This window comes from Sebastes umbrosus, chromosome 7, assembly GCF_015220745.1.
Source record: "Sebastes umbrosus isolate fSebUmb1 chromosome 7, fSebUmb1.pri, whole genome shotgun sequence".
NCBI classification, from domain to species: Eukaryota; Metazoa; Chordata; class Actinopteri; order Perciformes; family Sebastidae; genus Sebastes; species Sebastes umbrosus.
The window spans coordinates 33,989,120-34,010,348 of record NC_051275.1 but is presented as its reverse complement, the minus strand read 5'-3'; the positions used below and the strand labels follow the sequence as shown (position 1 = coordinate 34,010,348).

Genomic DNA, 21,229 nt, shown 5'->3' with positions numbered 1-21,229 from the left:
TTCTCTCTTGCTGTGACTCAGAAATTAATTTGTGCCCAGGCTCGGCTGATTTGTCTCAGTGCAGAGGAGACCCTGGCATAGTGCAGCCTGCAGATCTTCACGACCTGCCTCCTGCTCTCCCTCCTCCTCCTCCTCGTCTTAATGACAACAATTTGCTGCTCCTCTGCTCTGATGCACTGCACCTTTTAATCCCTGAACATCTGAGTCTCTGCTTAATGATTTGTAATTCCTTCCTACTGTAACATACATACAGAGAGATGATAACGTGTCCCTGATGACGATTTGTCACAGCGAGGAAAAGACATGTCGTGTGAGTGGGACTTTGTATTTAAGAGATCTGTGTGTGTGTGTGTGTGTGTGATGGCACCAGACTCAATTAAAGCTTTTATAGAGGGGTGAAGAGAGACAAATATTCTTTTGATCCTGTTTGAATTGTGCCATGAGTCACACATATGAGGTGTGTCAATTTAAAAGATCATTTTGCAAGTCAAGAAAGTCTCAGAGTCACTTCAAAACTGTTGAAGTATCAGACTGCGTAAGCGACATCTCTCTCTCTCTGAAGCTACGATGTCTGTGTGTTTCCTACTGGGATGAACTCACACCAGCAACGGATCTGATCGTTCTTTCTCTTCCCAGCTGATTAAAAAGACCAGGAGTCGCTGGATGAAACACATCAGGTCAGATAACTTTACATCTGTGCGTGGATCATAGCTAAGTTAGCTAGATAGCTAGTGTTGGTGACGTATATTGTGCGAGACGAGAGATGAAGTTCCCTGAGAGGTTTCACACAAAACTAAATGATACTATGACAAACTGAAACTTTCTTGACTTGAAAAATTTGCTTTTAAGTTGACAAACGTCATCTGTGTGATTCATGGCGCAATTCAAACTGGATCAAAACAAATATTTGTCTCTCGCCGTTGACTACCATACAATTTTTTTTCCACCGGAAGGGCGGGACTCTGTCTCTCTATTAGAGTAACATGGGACCTGGCAATACCTGATTTCATGCTCCATGATTTCACACACCAACATCTGAGATCTGAGAGTGTTGACGTCATGAGAACAGACTTTTTACACGTTTAGTTATTTTAACCATATTATTCAAACCACCATATTTAGAAGTGAAACCAAATATTGGAAGAGGTTCAATTGGGCGTCTGTCTGATCATGTGACTGCTTATATTGCTGCTACAAAATCAATCAATTATTTAACCTATGACAACTCACTCACTCAGAAGTTAAAAGCTCACGGTAACATCTTAAAACGTCTCATTAGGCTATAGGGGTTTAAAGTGTCATCTCATAATAATGCCCCAAAAAATACTTAGTGATTTTGTCTGACCGACTGTTCAAACCCCAAAGATGTTCAAACTGCAATGATATGAAACACAGAAGGGGAGCTAATCGTCACATTTGAGAAGGTGAAACAACAGCTTTCATATTAACTGCAAAAGAAACTGTGAAAGGAAGAAAAGAAAGAAAGAGAGAAAGAGAGAAGGGTGTGTGTGAAATAACGTTTGTAAGTGTTGTGCTGGTGTTTCTCTCTCAGCAGACTTTCCTCAGCTTGTTTCACTCAATGCATTGTTTGTGTGTGTGTGTGTGCGTGTGTGTGTGTGTGTGTGTGTGTGTGTGTGTGTGTGTGTTAAAGTGGTGTCAGAGAGTATTATAGTCTATCACAGCTTAATGTGAAACATGGCGGTGTAAATGGGCTCAGAGATAGAAATAATGAGAGCAGCTATCAGCAGGCAGAGAGACTACAATTACCACCCAGCTCCACCTCAACCTCAACCATCTCTCACTGAAGGACTGACTGTATCACTGACTGACTGATTCACTGAAGGACTGACTGACTGTATCACTGGACGACTGATTCACTGAAGGACTGACTGACTGGCCGGCTATTACACTGGTGGACTGTCACACGTGCCGACTGTTTGACTGGTCGACTGTTACACTGAAGGACTGACTGTTACACTGGCCGACTGTTTGACTGTTTGACTGTTTGACTGTTTCACTGACTGATGGTTTCACTGAAGGACTGACTGACTGGCCGGCTGTTTCACTGGCCAACTGTTTCACTGAAGGACTGACTGTTACACTGGCCGACTGAAGAACTGATGGTTTGATCGGCCGACTGTTTGACTGGCCGACTGTTTCACTGGCTGACTGTTTCACTGGCCGACTGTTTCACTGAAGGACTGACGGTTTCACTGGCCGACTGAATGACTGGTTGGTGTATCATACATTTCACCTCACTCACTACACAGCTGGTGCAAATGACACAATCTCTTGCCCTTACTTACAAACATCTGAAAACAAATCTCTATATTTAAGTCCATTATCAATAAAAATGTTATGCCATAACTTATTTAAAACTCATCTATCTTATGTCTCCATTTTCCTTCTTCTTATATAGAAAAAAAAGGCTTGTAAGGTTTTTTTCCACATAGCCTTCATTCCTTTCCTGGGTTGAGTATAAAATTATTAATGAAAACGTAACATATTCAGGAGGCGCGTCTGATTACTCAGCAAGGAAACTAATTGAGGAAGACCAAACAGACATCTGCAAGTCGCTAAGTTTGAGAAAAAACACAACAAGTTAACCAAAATGAATAGACAATATAGGGGACAATATCATAAAGTAAAAGAAAAAAAACAATGATCAGACAGTCTTTGAGAAATCAGCAGATCCTGGATAACCACACTCACAAAGAGTTACATGGTAATCATTCTGGGAGATAAAATAAACCCTACAGGGCTAAACAGTTAATAGCAGTAAAATATGTAACATGATTGAGATAGATAAAAGTTACAGATCAGAAGCAGTCTGGTACAAAGAGTTCACAAAGTCATCAAATATCAAACAATACAATCAACTGACTTAATCCTGCAATTAAATATGACATTTAAAAATGCTAAGTAGTCTGGAGTGGATATGTGGAAGACATGGATTACTGACATTTATGCTTCTATGTGTAAAGATGAACAAACTATAATGATGTGTTACCCAATTCCCCCCCACGAGTACTTCTGATTCTGATGATGAATAATATAAAAGCACATACTGCATAAATAAAAAGAATTGACTAAACAGAGTTCCATCAAAGCTTCTTAACTCAACTGTCACATGTAAAGTGCATTAGGAGCTGCCGTCGACTGTTAAAAAGGCAGCGCTGCTTCTCATCGGGGCGCATCAGTGGCTCGGCTGCTGTTTTACAGTCGCCTCATGTTTTCCTGAGCTGCAGTGATGGAAAGACAAGAAGCTGATAGACTGTCAGGAATCCTGTCGGGAATCTCATCAAAGAATTCCAATTAATATATTGCTGCAAATGTCATTCATTATTAATGACAATGGGGCAGCTTCCTGCTCTTCAAACGTATATATTCGGACAACCAGTCCATCTAATAATAGAAAAGATCGTCAAAGTAAAGTGATTCTCCTGATCTGTAAGCAGATTACGTTAATGGCTTTTTCATCGTCTCCTCATATCATACTGCTGCAACTCATTATTTTCATTATCTATTCATCTGACAATTATTTTCTTCTTTGGTCTATAACATTTTATAACAGTCATTGTTTGTGTCAAACGTTTGTAATCAGCTGTAACCAGAAATTAATACTGACTTAAAGCTTCAGTAGGAGGAACGCTTTTGGCATCATTGGGCAAAAAATCCATAAAAATCTTTCAGCATATTGTATTTGAAGAGTTCTGAGAGACTTCTGCTCCTCCTCATGGCTCTGTTTTCAGGGTTTAAAAAAATCGAGCCCCGGACGGGACACTTTGACCAATCACAGGTCATTTCAGAGAGATAGAGCGTTCCTATTGGCTGCGCTCCGGCTGGTGGGCGGTGCTTGGTATTTCCTCAACTGATCTCAACATGTCTGCCGGGTCACAAACGTTCTCATTTTACAGCTAGAAAAAAATACTTTTTTGCTCCATTTCTACCCACTGCAGCTTTAAATGTCTTATTAATAATATTTTAAATTTTTTACAGATATTAAAAAAAAAAAAATATATATATATATATATATGGATATATATATATGGATATATATATATATGGATATATATATATACAGTATATATATATAAAAAATATATATATATATATATTTTTTAATATCTGTAAAACATTTTGGAAAAAATTAAATAATAAATAAAAAAATGTTTTGGCGGGTCCAAAAATAATGTTTCGCTTACCTCTGTGGAGGATATCTGACATTTGGTTTCCACTTCTAACAAGACTTGTGAGACAACAGTTAAAGTTGGTATCACATGGTACCTCTTGGTCATCGGTTAGTGTGGGAAAAAACGTATAAATAGCTGAGATTGACGGTATTGACGGACTTTTTGACAATAGTGACCTCTAAACAGCAAAACCGATCATCAGAATATTTACTAATTGCTACCAATAGCTATCTGGGAAAACAAAAGGTTGCTGGTTGTGCAACGGTTGACGCTCCAATCTAAAAGCCGATGGTGTCATTATTCTATAGCCATTACATTGCACAATCAACATTTACTTCATAATGATAAATTAAAGCCAAAAACGTGTCTATTGCCACTTTAACCAGATCCTGCTTTGTGACCCAGCTCAACATTAAGCAACCCAATGCAACACAATATACCACAGGATGAACAATAATCACACAGCTGGATCAATAGCTCTGACACAACACGGTTGTTAGTTCAATTAAAATAATATTGCAGAGGAATGATTTTTATTGGGGCTTTTCTATTATATCCTGCACATATGCAACATCTAAATCTGTGGATCACAGCATCTCTAGTTAGGCAAATGTCTAAACTCCCTCCACAACATGAGTCAATAAACATTCATCCACATTCAATAAGATGCTGCGGAATTATTTCCACCGAGTGAAAATCATTGTTTTTGCAGAAAAAAAGGAAAAAAAAAAGCGCCTGGACTCATTACAATTAGCTCAGAGATAATATTTTGAAACAGCACGGCACCCATTGTGATTTACAATCCCTCCTAATCCGAAACCTCCCTGCAGCAGCAGCAGTGCGTGCCAGGCCGGCCCCTTTATTCCTGTCCAATAATAAAAGGCCCGACAGCACCGCCGTCCCAGAAGCCCCTGCGGTTGCCATGGTAGTTAATAAGGCTCGTTAAGATCAAAGGCACAAAGAAGATTGTTGACTCTCCAGGGGAGGCGAGTCGAGCCCAGAGGAATGCAATTAAGGCTGAGGCAGAGGATCCTCCACATACCTGATGCTACGCTAACTAGCGCGGCTGCAAGCTGGAGGAGGCACGAGCGCTGTCTGTGTGCAGGAACATGTGTGTGTGTGTGTGTGTGTGTGTGTGTGTGTAAACTGAAAGCAATGGGTGGGCACAGAGGGAGATGAAATGGATAATGGGTGCTCACTGAAGGCAAAAAAACTCACCTCTAATAACACAGACTGACGGTCACAATTACTATAATCACTAACAGATTCAGTGTAACTGCCGTTTTAATGTGACTTTTTATGAATTGTAGAAATAACTTTGAACCAGAGTGAGCACATTTAATCAAATTACACACAGAGTTCAATTATTGGTTTGGTGAGCGGTTTCTCTGAGGCGGCGCGGACGGCCGTTGTTTGCTAAACAGTGTTTTTACAGCTCTGAATTCATGTGCTGTTAATATTAGTAATAGTAATATGTATGATTATAGTGAATCTATTTCGATAGGACTCCTCAATAACAAAGTAACTGGCAATGCAATAATAAAACAAACCTTTAACAGAACCCAGAACACTTGAAGGAAAATAAAAATGAAATGAATACTTATATCGGTGGCTTCTTTATTTGAGTATTTACATTTTATGCTACTTCATATGTCGACTCCACTGCCATTCTGCATAATGAATACTTTTACTTCTGATACTGTCGGTACTTTTTGATGATAATACCTCTGCACTTTTACTTAATTCATTTGACTTAGAGTATGGAGTGTTTTTAGCCTGTGGTATTTCTACTTTGACTAAAGTAAAAGGCGGTCTATACGATGTGAGGAGCTCTCACTGTCGCTCCACTGATCATCACACGGCTGCTGCTGCTGCTTGCTGTCTGATCTGACCTGCTGTAAACAGCTGCTGCTTGTGTTGATTGATTTTTTTCTTCCATCTCTCCGGCCTCCTCCTGTTTTAGTTCCCTACCATACCTGCCGATGTCATCTCTCATCTACCACATCTCATTTACAACCTTCCATTATTAGCTCAAAACTCTTAAATGATAATCAAATACCTTAACAACAAAATTGGTAATCTGTCAGTGCCTTTAAACACAACCCAATCTACTACTCAAAGTAACGTTAACTGGATGGAAAAATGTGAAACCTGCGTCCAACTAGTGATTACCAAGCCGACTTCAGCCTGCTGTCTGACCTGCGGTGCAGTAATGAGCTTTTTGTCAGACATCAGCAACAGATTGAGGCTAATTGAGCCGTTTATCTCGACTTTTCCCAACTTCAGACGGATTTATATTTTCCACGACATTGCGACAAGCTGCTGCGATTAATTACAGCAAAGTGGAAACACAATGTGACCAATCAATCAGCGTCCCCTGCTGAGCTGAATTAGACAAATCCTGATGCATCTTGTGTCGTTATTAATGGAGTCACTGGATGACGGTATTAGTGCCTCGCTCAGGAAAGACCTGGCTGTGGGATGTAGAACCATGCTTTATAGTCTAAAGCTCAACAACACTTCATAGAAATATAACAATGTTCTCTTACATTATAACAGATGGTCTTTATTTAAGGTGAGGCAAAAGCTACTTGGTTAAGACTATAGAAAGATAGAAATCCTGGCTGTTGTCTAGTAAGACACAAGATGTAAACCGCTGTGACACCATACCAAACCATTAGGGTGGGAAAAAAATATATTCACCTACTGTATGTGTTGCAATTCTGTTTTTAATGATTTTGATATATTTTGATATTTGCTTCATTTTGAGTCTATGAGGAGATAGAAGGAAGTTATCGCTTTTATTGTTGTAGTCTGAGTCTGAGTCTGTGACGTCATATCCGTTCCGTATCCGTCAACCAAAACAAAACACAGCCGGCCGCCGCGAGCCAAAACGAAAAAGCAGAACACGTTGGAGTGTCTGCGTGGATACGACCTGCACCCTAACATGTTAAATCCAGCGTGGTAAACACTACACATCCAGTAAAGGATGGAAACACTTTGGGTTTCACACATTGACAGGAAAGCAGAGCTAGACAGAGCAGAGCTAATGCTGCATGCTAACTCTGTCACGGACAGGAAACGTTATCGTATCACGGTAACGCGCGGTCGAGCCGGCCGTCGCTCTCATCTACGTGGTCAAATCTGCCGACGCTACGACTGTAGAGCACCCAGATACTGACATTTATGTTCTCTGCATTGAAACGGCCCCGATGGAGCTGATCATGGATGGATAAAGAGAACGGAGCTGACGGGAGAGCTAGAGACCACCTTGGAGAAGTTAGAGGAAGTAGACACGTGGGACTACGTCCGCTTTTCAAAATAAGGTTTAACAAAGGGAACTGTATATACAAAATACACCTATGGAAATAAGATTGATTGGATTATATTCACCAGAAGTATAAAACATTACATGTCCCTTATAGATTAAAAATAAAATTCCACTATTTTGTGAGGGTTAGGGTTAGGTTGTCTTTATTCTTTGGTTTTTGGGTTGCTGGGAAAAAAATGCAATAAATAAAGCCTGACAATGATCCTGATATATTTGACTTCAGGAGATCTCTGACTACATACATGCTGAAAATCAAACATTTCTACTGTATTAATTTAGATATTTTCCAAAGTAAAATTCCCAAGAAGTGTATGATTCAACTTGTCCCCATGGCACCCAAGTATCGTGATAGTATCGAATCGGGAGATAGGTGTATCGTCCCAGCCCTACAAACCATCAACCCCAACCTTGTACAGCAGCTTCTAAAAGACAACAGTCATTACTTGAATATTGATAGGATGTTTTACGTGTCTGACCAAATGACCAACGCTGTGGTTTTATAATTAGGATTGTTTTAATTACAGACTAACATGACAGGAGCGCCACACTGATCTACAGCAACATTAAAGAGTCACAGAAAGCAGACAACCAGCTCACACACACACACACACACACGCAGGCAATATTATTGACTTATCACCCCGCTGTTCGGTGAGGCATTGACTCTAATGGTGTGGTTTCATGTCTTAAAGAGAATAATCAGGAAGATCAGGACCACAAGAGACACACATTAGAAGACTAAATGTAATGTTGCCATCAGCTTAATGGAATTAAAGAAAAGGCAGAAGTCAGGTCTAATTAGTGTGTGTGAGTCACTTCTTCTAGCTGCATGTCACTTCTACTGCCTCCACGGAGCCTGTCTCCGCTTTGCTTTGGAGCGGTAATTATTTAATCATACTGTGCGCCATGTCACTGAAACACAAAGCTCAAGACCACCCAAAACACACACACACACACCACTTATACACACACACACACACCACTTAGACATTACACTGCACTTAAAGTCAACAAATTATGAAACGCTGTCTTCAAATGGACCCGATGGGAAGTCTGGTTGAGGTCATAGAAACAGAAGACTGACTGTTGCTTTGTTCAAGTTTCAAAAAAACATTTCATGGTTTTGTGTTTCCTGCATTTCAATTCAATTCAAATGTAATTTGAAGAACTATATTTATGCACAGCGGGGCATTTAAAAAGTACATGCAACAGAGCGCACACACACACACACGCACGCACGCACGCACGCACGCACGCACGCACACACACGTGTTGTTGATAAAGTAATTAATACAAAAAAAACTATAAACTGTAACTTCTGCAGATTCCAGCATCTTCAAAACAGTGTACATTCAAAAGGACTTCTCATGTAAAAATGGAGACACTAAAGGCTAGCAGTTGTAGTAGGTAGGGCTGCAGCTATTGATTATTTTAGTAATCAAGTATTCTACCGATTATTACATTGATTAATCAAGTAATCAGATACAAATATTTTTACTTTATTAAGGAGTACGGAAGCCCTGAAAGGCAAGCAAGATTTTTATTTTAATTTTTTTTTCTGGTGATTTATTTTCTAAGTTTATATAAATTATTTTCTCTCCTAAGAACAGTTTTTTTAACCACTTTTTTTTTTTGCCAGGATAATCTTTCTAAGTTCCTTTTAAAAAAAAAAAATGTAGGCTGATTTTTTAAGTTCCTTTTTTTGCCTCTTAGGGAAAACAGATAAAAAATACTTTTTTTTTTGGGCTGATTTTTCTAAGTTCCTTTGTTTTTTTTTTCTTTTACGTTTCTTTGTTGTAATTGTAAGCCGCTTCATATGAAAGCATTAGCAAAATTAATGAAATGTAAACGATTCTACCAAATTCTAAAGAAATGTTTGTACTCTCTACCTCATAATCCTCAAGACCAAAGAGTAAATGATGGCTGCTCTGATAAATATCAGAGTTGTAAAATTGAGCTTCAAAGGTCACGTCTAAAAAATATATATATATGCGTATTTATGACATTACATCACTTTTTCTTGTAAACACTGAGATGATGGCACTAAAAAATCATGCTGTGAATCTCTGGAGAGAGCAACGTTAATACACAGGCAGACGGAAAGACAGAGTGACAGTTACAGAGACAGCGTGGCATGGACGTAGAGAGACAGACAGACACATAACAAGGGTGACAGAAAGCGAGAGAGAGAGAGAGAAATCAGAGGTGGTGTGACAGGGCGGCCGATGGACGATTGTGTGTGTTGGCAGTTTGGAAGGCTGGGCGGGATAATTGGTGTCAGAGTCCGGCTGAAGAGCCCATCACCGCTCGGCTCCGCATGCTGGCAGACTGTCTCCGAGAACAAAAGGTGGACGGAGACAGTGATAAAGACCTGAAGACGGACTTGAATAACGACACAGTCGCAGCGTGAACTAATCTTTTCACCGGGGAAGTCCATATTGTCTAAAGTCAGTTTCTATTTTTAACTGACAAAGTTGATAAACGAGACAGTTGAGGGCAAACTATCTGTCTCCTCCTGGATTGTACGAAGGCAGGAGACAGAAATCCTCCCTGTTCAGCAGTTAGTGTACAGAACAGAAGACAATACCACCAACTCTGCAGCTTTATGGAGCTTTTTAGCCCTTTTTTAGCTTAAAGTTTTGGTTTCACAGCATATTTACTGGTTCAGTCGCATTCAGCTCATCAAATTAGCATAAACAACTATTAGAGTATTTCCCAAAATGTTGTGCATTCTCCAGCAACACGTACCAATGTCCATCTTCACAGGGAACAACTTGGTTAGGTTTAGGAAAAGGTTGTGGTTCGTTGGTTAAAATAACTACAGAAGTGGCGTTACTTAGGCTGAGCACGGAAGTAAGTTACGTGATGAATAAATCAACATTGACATCTGGTTTCACACGGGACACAAACAGCGGTCTCCTGGGCCTGGGTCCGGTGTTTTATGACCCACCCATCCACCCTGACCTCCTCCCTATGTGGAGTTTGCCGCTCTTTATACTTCCTGGCTCACTATTAAGTGGATTACATTGATTATACACAAATCACAGTGCATTTCTTTCCGTAGGTACAGTTATGAACGGTGTATGAGACCAGCCTGGATCCAGTCCAACTTGTTGGTTGACAGTGTTTCAACATTGGACACCATACTTCATTGACAGGTTGGAGTCTTTAAACATGAAACCTCAAAAAAGCTTCAGAAAAAAAAGTCACTTTTCCCCCGAAGATGAACACACACAGCGTCTACCACGAGTGTGTTGGTGTGTGGAGCCGCACACGGGGATTGGTTTAAACAAACTTCAAAAGACCGCACAACAAACTTTAAGGACTTAAAATAAATCCACTGGAATCCATTCAAGAGAAACAGTACTGGGACTGTCTTACTGGAACTCAATCAAATAACTTATGAAAGGGGGGGATATCGAAGGTTTGAAGTTTCCTTTTAAGTTCTTAGAAGAAAAAAAAGGAAGCACTTCATGAGGAAAAGTGGTCGACTGATGTGCTGCACATTCAGGGGGAATGTCTCAGGGGAGACCGGTCTGTTATCATCCACCAAATAAGAACAACAAACATTTGCTTAATGTTTGATAATGAATAATTCATTAATATATTTGGAACAGGAAAGAAGAAAATACCAACACTTAACTGAAACTCATTTGATTAATACAGAATTCAAATGCACCAGTCCACTGGATGAATGACCCCAGAGCCATCTTAACTTATTAACTCTTATTGATCAAGTCTGGGGGAATATCTCAACTGTATTTGTAATAAAACTCCATTAAATGGAAGTTATCAGTGGTTATCAGCCTCATAGATGTGGTTCAGAAGGGGCCTGCTACTCCCACTAGTAGGTTTTATCATCGATTCACATCGATCACCAACAGAAGGATTAAAACAAGACGACTTTAAGCGGCCGCAGTAATTATGACAGGAGCAGAGGCGGAAGTCAGGTGCTGTAGTATAGACAGCGTGAAACTTCGCCTGAGGTGTAGTCAGAACACATGACTTTCACTCAGGTAAACCGGGGATCTCATCCCGTGTGAAACCAACAATGTGTTGTTTTTCTTTGTGTTCACAATGTTTAGTTTCACTCTCACTTAAACTTAGTTATTTTATTTTAACAGTTTCCCTAAACGATACCTAAACCTAAAGAAACGTGTTGAAAACGAAACATTTCATTCACTTTTCCAACGTGTTAGACCATGTTTTTTCTTTTTTTTTTGCTTTCCCTTTCTCTTTTACAAAGTATTAGGTGCAGTTTGGCCCATCTGACGCATTAGAGTTGTAATAATAATAACTGATAATGTTCATTTAATCATCTGATAACATACTGAATGGCTGCAGTTTGACACTAAACTCCCCACTTGGTCCATTTCTATTTATGCTATAACTTAATAAGTTGACAGTAATCAAAACAATATGGTAACAAAGAATACAAATCTCAACAAAAGTATCTTCAAAACTTTGCCGTCTTGGTGAAAACATTCTGCAGACATCAACACTCACATAAACTGTTACAAGTCTTTGTTACCAGCAACCAGCAGCAACTACCATCTCAAGTGAATCAGTCCTCCCCAAATCTTTTTAAATGTTCTGCCATGGTAACAGTTGGTGGGAAGAGATCAACCAATCACATTGTGCGAAACGGGTTGAGTTCCACCTTTCAACTTCGACAAAGGCAGCGCAGACCAGATCCACTCCTTCTGTTCTTACCTTTCACAATAAAAGCCCTAAAAATATCATTTTCGCAGGCGAGTATTTTGCTTTGTTCCTCCGTCATGCCCCCAGTGTGTAAAGGCCTTCACACCTGCTCACGGTAGTGAGTTATATCTCTCCTCCATCTTTACGTTGTGGCTAACTTATGGTGCAACCCATTTATCCAAAGTTATAGCATAACTGCACCACTCCATTCAAACTATGATTGAACTTAAACAAGTACTTGAGTCCAACTTGCATAATTCTAATAAACTGGGAACTGCTTCATCAACACCTCACAAATATCCTGTTGGATAATATTCTATTATTATCTGAATGCTGGAGATGGCAGGCGTTTGTAGCACAGACTGACATCTTCAACAGACTGCTGGCATCAGACTCCTCTTATATAACAGGTCTGGTGTCTGATGCCATCTCTGTATTTCCGCAAGTCTGTTTCCCAATTTGTTATACAAATGGTATTAATATTAGTCAGCTATATAATTCCCGATCATGTCCACAGCCATGTCTCTGTCCCATTTAAAAAATGATCACATAGTCGTTTTACTATTTTTAAAAGAAACCTCCAAGTGGTCGTCCGTAGAGACGGGATCTGGTGGCTCTGAATAGATTACAATGGCTTGTTAGTTTGTTGTTGTGTTTTTAATTTACTCTGTAAAGGCCTTTAAAACTTAACTGTCATACAGGGCTATATGAATAAATTAACTTATCTAAGGCACCAGCAGAGCTAAATATGGTACTTACATATTGGTGCAATGAGGCAGCATATAGTCCATCTGTTTCCTGTTTAACTCCCTCCCTCTGGTCCCACTAAGCAACCTAACAGTCAATTCATTGTTTCCCTTCTTTCACTGCTGTATCTTTAATAAAAATGAACGACTCAATTGGTCTTTTGCTCTGCTTGTTTTCAATTATTGTTTGCTTGTTTTCCAATATTGACCGGAGTGATCATTAACTGTGAACCGTGTAGTCTGGTTGCGTACTATAACACGAAAGAGGGCAACGGCGTGCCACTTCAAATAATCACTCAAACACTTGCAAAGCTAACTGGTTTCTATCGGCCAATCACGCAAACTGCAAGGTGAAAAAAGGTGACCTTCAGGTCTGCCAGAGGTCACGGCAAAACAGGAAATGCATTCTCATATTCATCCTTCCGCATCTCGTCCAGGTTTGTTGCAGAAGCTGAACAGCATACGGAACTTTCCTCCACCAGTTCTCCTGTCTCATATTTCCTCGAAATACACAGTTTATACTTTATTAGACTTGGAAATATGCACTGAAATGGTGTTGTAAACAGGCTGTGAGAGCTTCTGCTCCGTCGTCAACTATCAAGTCTCAGATACATCAAAGTTTTCACCATTCGTCATTTATTTCTGCAGAGCCATTCTCTTATCAAGCTGCTCCTGCTGCATAATGATGCCCGTGTCTTGTCTACATACTGTACATCCTCTGCTACCTGCAGCATCACTGCTACTTGTTTATAAGTCTGCTCATAACAGGACAGGAAAAGTAAAAGCCAAACACACACACAGTAAGCAAGTACATACTTGTGCCAGTCGCGTGGCTCCATTAGCATACATAAAGCATACCTTAAGTGTTAAGCACATATACATATAGATGAACTCACACCTCCACATGCACTCCACATACTGTACTAAGTGCACTGTACATGCATATGCATGAAGGGTATGGTCTCTTATAAACTACACACAGCCAAGTGCAGGGTTGCAAAGGAACACAGGCACTATGTATGGAGGACATTGTTGCTCATATAAATAAACAGCTGAGTGTTTGAGGTTGTGTTCGAGCTGAAGAGAGCAGAGCAGAAGGTGAGCTTGAGAATTTCAGGTGCGGCAATAAAGAGATGATGTATCCGGTTTTATTTTGTGTCTGTTTATAGTTAGTGCAGGGTTACAGGGGTGTCTAAGAACAAGAGGGACATTTTGAACAAGGTGATAAATCACCAGGTATCTAACGTTGGGGAGTTTAAACTCACCGGCTGGTGAATCATGCAACCTTTAGCCTGCTTGGTGAAGGATGGTGAAAGCAGCTGCGGTCAGTGGACTGGCTTCCTGTTCGGAAACATCCTGAAACTGAAAGTGTTGAAGATGCAGTGTGTAGAGTTTGGCGGCATCTAGCGGTGAGGTTGCAGATCGCAACCGACTGAAACTTCTCCTGTGTGAAGGAGAGCTACGGTGGCCAACGGGAAAATGTGAAAATGCTAAAGTCTCTCTCTAGAGCCGGTGTTTGGTTTGTCTGTTCTGGGCTACGGTAGAAACATGGCGGCTCCGTGGAGAGGACCCGGTCCCTATGTAGATACAAACAGCTGATTCTAAGGTAACGGAAACACAACAAGTCTTAATTTCAGGTGATTATACACTAAAGAAAACATATTATTGTATACCTTGTCAGCCAATAGATTCACCTAAATGCTACACACCAACAATAGTTTGAAGTAGGCAGGTAGGCCTGCTAGTATTCAACATGGAGCATCAGTGCTGGGGCTTAAACAAAGCTATAAGGTAAATGCTCAGCATCAGTGAGGCGGAATGATGCCAACATACAAATGGAGACATATTTTCAGGCTGCAAACTTTGCAACGCTGCAGTGTAGAGAGAACTTACTGTACAAAACCAGCATCAGAGGCCCTCCAGCTGACAAACATGTCAGCTCTCAATGCAATGCTTGTTGATGAAGTTCTCTCCTCCTGGGGATCAATACAACCTGATGCCATTGATAAAGATAGATTATAGATTATAGGGGTGTAACGATTTTACAATGATATGATTTCCATGGTTCTGATATGATTCAAGGATGATATATGGCTCATCATATTGAGATAAAATATGATTCAATGATTTGAAATCAAAAAATTCAATCAGTGTGACTGAAATAAATATCTGATACTGGACAGGTCAGGATTCCTCAATGTTTGTCTTGTAAGGGAATCGGGGATAAATTAATTATGGATATAAACAAGTAAACAACTATTAAAAGGCAAATACATACACCTTTTATTTTACAAACATTGGGTCTTTTCATACATGAAAACATCTGGAAACACATTTTAAAACTTCGTCAGACTAACGTTAGTTGAATATCTGTTTTGTTTTTTACTTTACTCTCGTGATGATTTGCCTCGCGGACCGTCTGCTCTCCGGTTGGATACGTGAGGCTGATGCTGCGTGCACATCGATATCATGACGGGGAAAGGGAAGTCTTATTCTCTGAATGAAAAACGACAGCGCACGGGGAAAGCACCTGTAGGTGAAACGTTAAACATTTCTTTACTAATAAAAGTGCTAAAAAACACTTTCATATGACGTTTGTCATCCTTAAATACAAGGTGCAAATCCTTAGTATCGATACAATCGATTTGAGTTTCAAAACGATTTCATATCGATATACATCTCCCGTGAAGAACAACTTGCCGAGTACCTACCGATGTAGTTGGACCGTAGGAATATAAATCAATACATCGATGTAGTTAACGAATCATTACACCCCTAATTGATTATCATGTTTGTGATTTAACACTACTGTAAATAAGATTTCTCCTCAATGGTCTTTTTTTTTTTTTTATTTAACGTGAAATAGGTCGACGATGACGGCGACGCCAAGAAAACTGGAGCTGATGCCGGCGAACGACTGTGAACTGCTTCTAGCAGTCTAAACAGGTTAAATGCAGACTTCAGGTACGTGTGAGATGTCAAATGAAGTCCTTCATGCTCTTGTGAAAACAGCAGGGACAGTAGCTCATTAATAATAATCGCATTAATCATAACAGCAGTGCCATATGTAGCCTACACACAGATGTGTCCGTCATGCCTGAGCTACAACGTAGATGTGACTGAATTAGGACATCATCCCAACATGGCACCAAACTGTGCTGCTACACTGATGGGCGACTGGTTTCTCTGTTACAGCACACATCCCAGTTAAATCCCAGCAGCCTACAGCACCGGTGGATCGTTGACTTGACTGCCAATCACTGCCACACATACAGGACTGTTTGTACTGGGCTGCATGAGTGTAAACGATGTAAAGCTGATGCCTGCTGAGAACCACACTCACATAATGAATATATACACATACAGATTTAGTTTTTACTTTGAGAGCAGCACAACAACTGGATAGATAGACAACACATCATAAGGCTCACATCACTTCTCACCCATCTAACCCTCCGTACAGTGTCCCCGTACCAAAACAGATACGGACACAAAATAAAGGTAAATTTATGCTGCAATTGGTGAGCAAAATGAGAAGAAACAACAACAAAAAGGATGAAATCATGGGTGAAGAGATGTGGGCAGCTGGAATTTGACAACATTTTATCAAATATTCATCACACATAGCTGCTCACTAAACAAATGTTTCAACGATGTACCTAAACTGATCACATAAAGCGTGATTTGTAACTGAACCTCATCTTCAAACAGAAGCAAACTGAGCCTAAATAAAAATTGTGTAACTGTTAATTGTCCAAGTGTAGATGAATCAAGGCATTTAAACAGGAAGTTTAACATTGTCACAGTTAAATTGAGCCATCTTACATGTTTTTTTTTTCATAAGAACTGGAAGTTGGACTCGTTCCAACTCTTAATCAGAGCTCTAATTGGCTCAACAGCCACAACGAGTGTCCGCAATATATATGTGTGACATCACTGCTACATTAATCAGCATCTGGTATTTAAGCTGCACCGCTTGTTTACAGAGGAAGTCCCGTCTGCTCCTTATCTGTGGTCCGTTTGAGTCCCACATCCCGCCCTGTGGATGAATGACTGCAGTTTTACTTACAGATAACACGATGTGGAGGATCCATTGTGATCAGATAGAGGACGCTCTGTCATTACCGCGGCCCCACTTCCAGATAATGTCCACTCTAATCTGATAGTGCATGCACGTCCATTATTCAGACAGATATTGGACTGTCAGTGGTCAGTAAGCTAGATAAGTGGTGGCTCCATTAGAGGACGGCTCGGCTGCTACTGTACAGTGTGTGTGTGGCCGTGCATGTGTGTCTTCCAGAGTTTAAATCAGCTCAGTTTGTTTTGTTTAACCTCTTTTACCCGACGAACCCGGTACCGGTACCGGTACCATAGAGCTGTGTGTTAAATCACTGCCTTTAAAAACTTCATGAAATGCTATGGTGGTCTTTTTTTCTGAATAGTTTCTAAAAGACGAGGCCTTAACGCGACTAAAACAACACTCAGAGTGGATTCAGTCCAAACAATGTTTGTTGTTACTGATTTTATTTGTTATTATCTAAGTTTGACTTGATCATATTTCATTATTATAATAAAACTACTCCATTTGGGGTCAAAATTATACAATTTAGTTGTTTTTTATTGATGTTATACTGTGCACAATGCTAGAATGTGATGATGCACAATGGTAGAATGTGATGATGCACAATGGTAGAATGTGATGATGCACAATGGTAGAATGTGATGATGCACAATGCTAGAATATGATGATGCACAGGGTAAATGTCATGGCCAAAGGCTCCATTGTGTGCACATAGCCTCCTGTAGTGGATATCAGGAGTATTTTAGAGCCAGATTCCCTTTCAAGAGGTAGAAAACCCATTTGGCACACTTTGGGTATCCAAGTGGCCAAATGGAGAGTCCTCCTGGTTCTATCTTTACTAAAACCTTTGTAGAATCTATGTGCTTTGTGTTATTTATATCTGCTTTGGCACAGTTGTAGTCAAGGAGTTGCTGAATGAATTCAGTGGCATCTCTGTGCACGGCATCATGTCTATAATGGCGTTATCTACTGTCTAATCTAGAAAACATTTTAGGCGAGGATAAAACATGTTTTTGTTTCCTTTGGTTCATCACAGTTTACTCAGACATAGTAACAGTCACAATGTTACTGCCACTGGGGATGAATTCTCTGAGGTCGTATCCATAGAGACCAAGATCATACATATAGACCTGCTAGTTGTGGAGCTATTCTTGATTTATTTTGAGTATGTCTGTCTAGGAGAACCACACCTTCCAGCACCTCTAGGGCTTAAAAGGTTAACTGTTAGACGTTTTTGTGAAAATGCGTCTAAATTCACAAATGTGTGTTTGATCGTCAAGCTAATTGGTTCTTAACATGCCTGATCCCAAAACTCTCTCTCTGCTGACCCGGTAATGCATCTGTCGCTTCAGTAATTGCCACTTTATGACACTTCCCCCTATATACATACAGCCATTCATTTATCCAACATTCAGGCCATTATATCCATCAGTCCATTAAACTTACCTTTTTCCCATCTGACCCAGACTTTCATCCACTTATGTGAATAAAAGGTTGTGACCAAAGCCTGCATGTGTTTCATCAGATTTCTCACAGTTCAAATGGAGTTCAGTCTCTGATACAGAACCAGACAGGTTCAACTATTCTACGTGTTTAGATTTCTAGTTTGAAGTTTCAAAAAATGATATAAAGTTATGAACTTACCTTTATGTCATCTGGTTGCCAGCTCAATCCTTCCTGATACCTGGAACGAGAACACAACGTGTGTTACTTATTTTGCACAAACAGTAACGCAGCAGTTATCTTCAGTAACAGCAAGAACAGAAACACGTTACTGGTCTTTGAATTGAATTGGTCGATCGATGAAGAAAAAGAGAGACCTTGAAAAACTTTTTAAAAAAGTGTTTATAAACTTTTGTAAGTATGAAATGTAAATTGCATATATGAAAACAATTTCGAAATAAATAAAGTATGAAACATATATAAATAAAAAAATTAAAACAAAATGTGAACCAATCATGTCCTACAAAAGGTTAAAAGTTGAAGAAAATAAAAAAACAAGAAGTTAGTTTTTTGTTGCACAATAAAAAAACAACAAATTATAAACAGTGATTTTCTATAGTTTCTTCTAAATCAACTAGCAATCGATTCAAATATTACTCAACTTATCAACATGGGAGTGGGCAAATATGCTGCTTTATGCAAATGTATGTATAGATGTATTATTGTAAATCAATTAACAACACAAAACAATGACAGATATTGATCAGAAACCTTCACAGGTACTGCATTTAGCATAAAACAATATGCTCAAATCATAACATGGCAAACTGCAGCCCAACAGGCAACAACAGCTGTCAGTGTGTCAGTGTGCTGACTTGACTATGACTTGACCCCAAACTGCATGTGATTATCATAAAGTGGGCATGTCTGTAAAGGGGAGACTCGTGGGTACCCATAGAACCCATTTACATTCACTGATCTGGAGGTCAGAGGTCAAGGGACCCCTTTGAAAATGGACATGACAGTTTTTCCTGTATGGAGTGTTATTTAGCCTCCTTCTCGACAAGCTAGTATGACATGGTTGGTACCAACAATGGATTCCTTAGGGTTTCTTTGTTTCATATGATGCTAGTTATATGTTATATGAACCCAATACAAAGATCAATATCGGACGTTGCGTTATTGCGTTAACTTTGACAGCCCTATAATCAACAAATCCACCTATAAAAAGACAAAAGGTTTAAAGGAACAGCTGGTCACTGTCGTCGCAAACAAACAGGAGGAAGTAGTGCATTTGTTAGGGACTATTTTCAGCGGCGTATTAATCCACATTTGGTGCTCTAGTGCGTATCAGTGGCAGCCGGACGGTGTATGTGGGATTGAGTCAGAATAAACTACAGTGTGTGTGTTCATGGTGATGAAGGAACATGTCGCCCAGTGCAACAGGGAGGATCACTGATGTGTTTTTAATGGAGCTCTATGGCACAGAGGGAGAAGAGATATCAGGCTTTAAAATAAAATACAAATAAATCCCCAAGTGCTGCATTCTAACGGTTGCTTAAAACAAATTAGACTGCACCTCTTTATACGATCCCTCAAACACTATTTTATCACAGCAGTTAGAGGGAGGAAGGGCAGACGAGGGAGATGACATGCTGAGGAAATCATGAGTCAGATTTGATGTTGCGAGAATATAGTTGAACCCCCTGAGTCATCACGACACCAAACTCTCATTTCATCTTTTTTCGCATCCGTTGCCAAACTGCATTTCTTCGCGATGAAGAAACGTCGAATCGGAGCAACTCGGAGGCAAACGGATTCATTTTAAAGACGCGGAGGCAGCTGACAAATGGATGTCATCACGGAGGAGGAGGAATGAGCGGCGGGATGAATTACAGCGATGGGTTTTGTTCCATCTACGTGTCTCTGTATCTGATAGATGAATTATAAACACGAGGAGAGGGAGAAGGGGAGAGATGGAGTGTGATTCTAGGAGACAGAGGCTAAAGACGCTGCGAGAGATTCAAGAAATGAGCAAAATATAAATTGATCAATCAGCTCTGAATCCAGCTCCTCTTCTGTCTCTATTTTGCTCTTTCCTTCTCTCCATCATCTTTCTCTTCCCCCTCATTCTTAATTTACCCCCTCTCCTCCTCTCTCATTTTTTCTTTCCCTTCACTCCTTTACCTTTTCCATCTATAACTTATTGCGGTATAAATCTCATCAGACAGAGTGGATTATCAAAAGCCTTCGCAGGCTCTCTGCCTCTGAATGAAATTGGACCACTTGAGTTTTAAAAACCAGCCGGCTGCTTTGATCTCCAGATAGCATCGCTAACATCACATAGGGCACTCGACACGTGTGTGTGTGAGTGTGTGTGTGTCCGTATGCTTAAAGATGGTCTCACAAAAAGAGAAAATCCTGTAAAAGGTAAGACACAGTGGTTCTCAGTTTGGGATTTGGATTTAAAAGACGGGCAAACATTAGGTAAAAGTTAAGTTAAGCATTCAGTCGTCAGGTGTATTGGAAGTAGGATTAATTAGTAGCTAAAGGATGGAGTTGGATGAAACCACGTCAGGTACAGTCCGTGTTTCTTTGTCACGCTCAGCATCACGTCCCAGTGTCTGATAACTCCGGTCGTCTCCGCTCGCTCCACAAAGTCGACATTATTTGGAGCGGCGCCCACGGTGCTTCCCGGTGACCCGTGATAGGAGGTTCCATGTTTCACTCTGAG

General features: G+C 40.1%; 1 protein-coding gene across 3 annotated transcripts in view; it reads right to left on the bottom strand.

Moving 5' to 3' along the window:
- The window catches only part of si:cabz01090165.1 (uncharacterized protein LOC100333421 homolog), a 398,220-nt gene that overhangs the window by 297,570 nt on the left and 79,421 nt on the right, over nt 1-21,229 (bottom strand). For all 3 annotated transcript variants that reach the window (XM_037776323.1, XM_037776324.1, XM_037776325.1), the window contains exon 2: nt 18,697-18,736. The gene's annotated coding sequence lies outside the window, so the exon portion shown is untranslated. The remainder of the gene's footprint in view (nt 1-18,696; nt 18,737-21,229) is intronic.